Below are 6,987 nucleotides of genomic sequence, written 5' to 3'. Positions count from 1 at the left end.
AGGAAACAGGTGTTCAAAGTATTGTGTTATTAGTAGCAGTATATCTTTCTTAAAGAGAAAGCCATTATAGTATAGTTTGCAATTTACTTTGGATTAATAATGGGCTTTTGTGGACAATGATTATATCTTGAATTTTATTTTTAAATGTTAGCATTTAAAAAGGTCCATGGTCTTTCTGGTTTCAGCTAGCATGGAAAATAATAAGGAAAATGTTTACCAAAAAAGATAAGAGAAGCTAACAGTCATAATTTCACACAGGCAATGACATATATAGGTACTTTTAGACAATGACATCATGTGCTGTAGGGGGACAAAAAATATGTCATTTTTCATGACATATTCACAGTATTTCACAGTAACTCCTTTATTTTACGTACTTGAATATGTAATAATTATCAATATTTTTGTAACATTCTATCACATTCACAAAACCATTGGACATTACCACCTCAGCATTCTGAAGCGCTCAACAAACACAGTGCCATTCTCTTTAGAACTGGCTGTTTGCCTTCCTGTTTGTTTATTAGACCATCCAGAACATGACTTCTGGGTCTGTGTTTTTTATCCTACACAACACTTAGCCCAGTGCCCCACCCGAAGTAGGCATTAAATAGACTTTTTGAGAGCAAGAGTGAATCAAAAAATGAATGAATGGTCGCATCCACGTGTCAGCTAGTGGAAATGGTCACGAGGTAAAACAGTGTCTTATCGCAGTGGTAATTACAATCACCTTTACGTTATCTTTTCTGGTCAAGTGTGTTCATTTACTATTGGCTTCTTCTTTCTCCCTCTACTAACTTTACATGGAGACCTCATTGACTCTTATTTAGAGATTGATAACCTAACCAAGAGCAGCTATCTCATCATATTTACGTCATAGTCACAGGCTCTGCCCAACCTCTGTGGAAGCATTATATAAGTGTACATCAAGGAGTGGGAATCTTGGGGGGTCATCTCAAAATTCTGCCTACCTCAATGACAAAAGTAGACCTACAGTAATCCATTTCTCCTTGTAATCTTGCTGCTTCCAACTTCATGTAAGTGGAGTGTCCATCCCTTAATTATCTGGGCAAATATGGTTTCCGTTGGGGATATTCTGACTAACCCTTGACTTGTTTTATCTTTGATTACCTTCAGTCTCACTTCATTCACCTTTCTCCAGACTTTCTTACAAGTCATCCACATTTCTCTTTCTTCTTCCTTTAGAGTCTCTTCCCTTTATAAAAGTTATTTGAACTCTCCCCTTGCAAAGACTAATCTTTTGTGTTTCCAACTCTTGATATGAAATTTCACCTATCAGGGCTTGATTATAATTGTTCCTGCATCAAAACTGTCTGCAAAATCAAAGGTTTACACACCATTTTTATTGTTCTAAAGGAAAAGCTCAGCACCTATTTATTCCATAATTCTTTGTAATGTCTGTGAGTATTAATTGTGCACCTGCTGTTTTACTCTGTACCAGACAATGACTTTAGCACAATATTCCTGTTCAATATATGAAACGAGAAGTACTGAGGGAGAGTGGCAATTGTGTTATTTTGTCCTTCATTTGTAACATCATGTATGGCTTTTATCTAACACTTCAGCATACGTGTAATTTTTCCTCTTTTCTGGAAGATAGGAATAATGTGCACTTCCTTCATCTCTTGGACAAAATGAAACACATGAGTAAAGATACAAACTGTATTCCAACATTAAGACAATTTTTCTTTCCTTTTTACTTAGACGTTATATTCATTTCCTCAGGTTGCCATAACAAATACCACAAACTGAATGGCTTTTTATTTTTTCACAATCCCGTCCCAGAAAGCTAGAAGTTCAGGATCAAGGGCCTGCAGGTTTGGTTTCCTCTGAACCCCTCTCCTTGGCTGGATAGACTTCTTCCTCTGTCTTCCCATGATCTCCGCTCTGTGTTATCTGTGTCCTAATCTGTTCTTAGAAGGACACTCACTACTCGTATTGGATCAGGGCACAGCCTAATGACCTCATTCAACGAAATTATTTCTTTCAAGTTCCTATCTCCAAATACAGTCACATTCTGAGGTCCTGGCAGTGAGGACTTCACCCTATGAAATGCAGGAGGGAGAAAGAACACAATTCAGCCTATAACACTCATGATGTGAGCTAACCAGTTTATGCTCAGGCATCTAAGGAGAAGACGGAAACGCAGAACGCAGTATAAGAGAAGTAATTACTGAGATGAACAAAAGCTACTATAGGTTCCCCATTGTATAGCTGTGCTCAGTGTTGTTTCTGGAGGAACTTTCCAGAGCAGGAAGCAGTCAGTATATACTTGGTAGATTGTAAGAGACCATTCAGAGAAACGTGTTGAATATTTTCTTGAGTTGAATGAAAAGGACACAAAAGAAATCATTTCCCAGCATTTTATTTGATTCCATAAGAATTTTGATCATCAAACTACACTCTGCTATGTAGAAAACCAGATCCAGTGGGAATCTTTTGGGTTTATACATGTATTATTGTCAAAATAAGGATAGTAACCCACCTGTTACACAATATTATCTTGATGTGCATTTTTTAATGAATTGGGTCTTTCAGTTTATGTGCACCCAAAAACCTAATAGTTCAACCTCTCTATAACCATATTCACCACTTCCCATCTGAGGAAATAACATTTTATTATAAAATAACAATTTTTGTAATTTAGGTATCTAGTTTCTAATATAAGAAAACAGACATATCATTTGGGGGCAGGAATAGAAACAAAGTAAACTCTGCTTAAAACAAAAGACTTTCAAAACTTTTTGAAAACATTCCTGGACATACTTTCACAGTACTTGAAAAATATTTCTTTTTTGCTCATCTTCTGACTACAGAGTGAACTAAATTATTTAAGTTAAAAATAAAAGAAGTCTTACTGGCTGTTTGCCCTAAATGAAGACGCATCTTTCTACCCCAATGCAACAGCAAGACTAAAATCCCTAAATGAAAAGATGCTGTCTTCTCTCACCACCATTGTCCCTAAATTGGGAATTTGGTCACAAGTAAGGATAACTGGGTGATGGCCATGTTATCATACTCCTCTTAACTTCTCCTTCTTCTATGGGTTGAACGACTTAAAAAAACTGCTTTATTTTCTCCTCATACTCGATGCTTGGCTCCTATCTAGGATGCAGTGATCTTTGTTATCAGATCTTCTCCCTGATACTTCAGATAATTGTGATGATTCCTGAAATTGTACTTCCCTGACTAACTTCTCTTTCCTTTCCACTTTAGACTGCCAGTGGGCAAATTTTAATATTTTACAATGCAAGATATAATTTTTACACTCATCCTAATAGCTGAATAAGCTTAGAAACTTAGGAAAGGTAAATTGGGCCACTTGGTACATTTTCATACAAGGAAAACAAACTACTTGTGTGCCTCAGTGTTGCTCCTGGAGGAACTTTCCAGAGCGTGAAGAAGTCAGTACTAACTCTTTGAATGGCTATGAGTCTCTCTAGTCCTGTGATGTCAACTTGCTATCTTGCCAGGGTTGAAGAAGTTTGGATTAGGGTGAAGACGTACCATCTTTGTTCTTAGAGATGCATGGTAAGGGGCTTGTTACTGTTACACACGAGGGCTATTTTAGTGTTATTTGAACATACCAGAAGAGTTTAGGCTTAGAATTTCAAAGAAATGCATGAATCCTTCAAATCTCAATTCTCCTCTATGGTATGAAATATCACTCTTCTCTTAAAAGATCATAAAATGATCCCAAATTACCAGGTCCAAATGCTGAACAACACAGTGCATAGTTACCATGAGGAATAGGGTTAAAATTTGCTCTCCAATGACAAATCCCAACCCGGAACAGATTTCAGCCAGGCAGCTAGCAGAGCGCGCCGGGTGAACTGCACAGGCCATGGTGGGTGCAGAGCTCAGAGCCGGAAAGCAAACAGCTGCTGTAGCCTGATTTGAGTTAAAATAGTGTGAGTGTTTAGTCTGGCGCACGGCTTCAGGGGAGATTGGCAGCTGGGTCAAACAAAGTCCTTCCATTGGCTCTCTTCCCAGGCAGCTTCTGCTAGTATTTAGGTACTAGTGCAGTGTAGGGCCCTTTTCTCAGGCAAAAGCTAACATCTGACCGCACCCTCTTTGCTTTTTTCCAAAAAAAAAAAAAAAAAAAAAAAAAAAAAAGAAAGAAAAAGAAAAAGAAAAAAAGACCTTCTTTTTCCTTCTTTCGTTAAGATAAATTCTCCAATAGACAACCTCTCCCACTAATTGTGTATTAGTAATGTATTTTATCTTGAGAGCTGACGCACTGGGCTCTCAACGTGGTGTGGAAAGCAGCCTGTTACAGTGCTGGATTCATAAAAGGGCCTTTATGGTTTGTGAAAGAATATCTGTGTGCTTAGGCAGGAAACTTTTTGATCTGCAGAAAAGCCAGAAGACATCTAGGTAAGGCTGCGTATCAAATCTACTTTCTGGGGGAAAAGTTGGGCAGTGAGAACGATTCCTCACCATCGACGTGACTGTGGAGAGTGCATGTTCACTTTTGTAGAAGTTTAAAAGGTACTGACTGTTGTTTGCTTATTTTTTGTTTGTTTGTGTAAATCGTAAGGAAATACTGTGGTCTGCATTTTTACAATTTTGTTTTCTGCTGTTGAACTGATTATAGTGGATATAGAGTTTTACTATATAGCAAAATCTTTGTAAACTGCCACAGAAAGAAAGTGTATTTAGAAGGGAAATTGACAAGTTTTAAAGAGTAATTGTACAATCATTTGAGGACAGAGGAACGCTGCATTAGACTAACAAGGGTTTAATTACCAAAAAAAGTTTAATGTTGCTTTGGAAGGAATATTAAGTAAGTTGTCTTTGTCTCTTACTTTTTAATTTTAGTCGCTGATTTAGCCTGTTGGGTCACATTTTTTGTTAGCGCTGAAGGCTGCCATGAATCCCTAATGAGGCCCCTTTGCACATGATTTTGGCACTTGGCCAAAATCAACTTCCCAGCGGCAAGCTTTCTGTAAAGAACCTGGAGCAATTTTTTTTTCTTTTTTTCTTTTTTTTTTTCTTTTTGATTAGAAATCATGTCTGAAAGCTGCCACAACCAGTTGTGTAGGCATGTCAAAATGACTTTATACAGTAAATATGAAACAAGCACGTAAAAAAATTTCCTGATATTGTTGGTTTTTATCATTATGAATTCCTGCTGTGGCCACCTAAAATAGGTTAGAACAAGAACAATCTGAAAGAAAATTTACCGTTTTTTGTTTTGTTTTGTTTTTCTCAGCAGACCAGAGTAGGGGTGGTCATCTCATTGAGATGTATACAGTACGAAAGGGTTATTCAAAACACTTCAGGATAAATAACAGATGAATTCTTAAAACTGTTAATCTCTGTAAGTAATACTCAGTGAACAGTAAGTAATGAAGTTTTCTAGAAGTTTCGTTGTACGCACAATTAAGCTTCACATTTTTTAACTAGGAAGTTGGTATATTCTAAATGCTGTGGTGCTTGGGATTCTAAAAAATGTTAACAATTATAATTTTAAAAATTTATTAACATGTTGATAGTATTTCTAACAAGTGTTTTAAAGAAATGTTTGGTATATATACATGACTGGATAACTTTAGATATTTATATTCAATTGCTTTTTGCAACAAAAAATGTTTTGTTTTCATGAAAGAAATTCTGAAGCTAAAAGGCACCTTACACTCAATTTTTGGAACTGTTGATTTTGATTTTACTATAACTGAATTTGGTCATGTCAGCCGATACATTATTTTATACTCCAGTATTTTAAGAGTTAAATTCTTAAGTTGCGATGAAATACTACAGTAATCAGATATTAACAACCTCAGATTTTATATAGTCGTTTTCAGCAATACCTTTAGACTTTAAAAATAGATACACTGCAGAGTATTTAAAAGAAGAAAAGTAGGAATGGTTTCAGTTGCTTTGTTTCTTTTTAAGAAATCCTATTATCATTGTCCTAAATATTATTTTGCTTCATATGTTAGTCTAAAGTAATCTAGAGTGAAACTTTATTTTTTACTTTAAAATAACCATATTTCTCTTTAAAATATTAATGAGAACTAGTATTATTCCCCCTTTAAAGAAATATGATTTAGAGCTGTCCTGTTAGGTATGTTTTTCATATATTTATCAGTATGTTTAACTTCCCCTTATTATTACACAGTCTAAAACGTTGCTAATTTGGGTCATAGAAAAAAAGTGAAAATTAACTTTAAGTAAATTTTAGCATTAGGAAATGTATCTTGATTTCCTTCAGATCAATTTATGTTTACATATAATTTGTGTTTATATTAAAAATGCCTTGTATTGTTGTGGCTGAATTATGATCCTGTATGTACCTTACTACTAGTTGCTTTGAGGCAAGGAGTGTTTGAAATTATATCAGTCAACATTAAAATATATAGATGATAAAAATTGGGAAAAGGTAATATCTATCTACTATTTATAACAATTTACCTGGATAAGTTCTGTACTTCTATGTGAGTTCACAGTGGAACTCTCATTTAATGCAAACTTCGATATCTTTCAAAAAGGAATTAATACATAATGTTTCAAAATTTGGGTAAAAACAGAAACACATTATCATTAACTATCATCAAACAGGTGCAAGAACAATAAGATCGCTTGTCTTATTCAGCATAATTCTGACTTAGAAATCATTTTTGAATTCTATTTTTATTGTAATCTTAGCTCTCATATGTATAACATTATTTTCTGTTTTCATTTTTCTGTTATTTTTAAATCAATCTTTATTTGCAATTGGCAGAATATTTCTCTAAAATATACTAAACATTTTTCTACTAAAAATCTTAGGTTCTTTTTTTTTTTTTTTTTTTTTTTGGTTAATTAGAGGTCATAGCAAAGTAAATGCCATAAAATATAGAACTTTTAGAGCACACAGATATGTTAGTTTGTGAGTTCAGGAAAAACTTAGTTGTACATGATTAACCGAAAAATATTTTTGAGTTGAGGTAGAAAAAGTTAAGTATTGAGGAGAATTTGTTA

General features: G+C 34.7%; 1 long non-coding RNA gene across 3 annotated transcripts in view; it reads left to right on the top strand.

The window, feature by feature from the left end:
- Positions 1 to 1,811: 1,811 nt before the first annotated feature.
- The window catches only part of LOC103673047, a 175,960-nt gene continuing 170,784 nt past the window's right edge, over positions 1,812 to 6,987 (top strand). For all 3 annotated transcript variants that reach the window (XR_571295.2, XR_571296.2, XR_571294.2), the window contains exon 1: positions 1,812 to 4,512. This is a non-coding gene — a long non-coding RNA (uncharacterized LOC103673047). The remainder of the gene's footprint in view (positions 4,513 to 6,987) is intronic.

The sequence above is a fragment of the Ursus maritimus genome, unplaced genomic scaffold, assembly GCF_017311325.1.
Source record: "Ursus maritimus isolate PB19 unplaced genomic scaffold, ASM1731132v1 scaffold_4, whole genome shotgun sequence".
NCBI classification, from domain to species: Eukaryota; Metazoa; Chordata; class Mammalia; order Carnivora; family Ursidae; genus Ursus; species Ursus maritimus.
The sequence above is the reverse complement of the archived record's forward strand: the minus strand, read 5'-3'. Positions and strand labels throughout refer to the sequence as shown.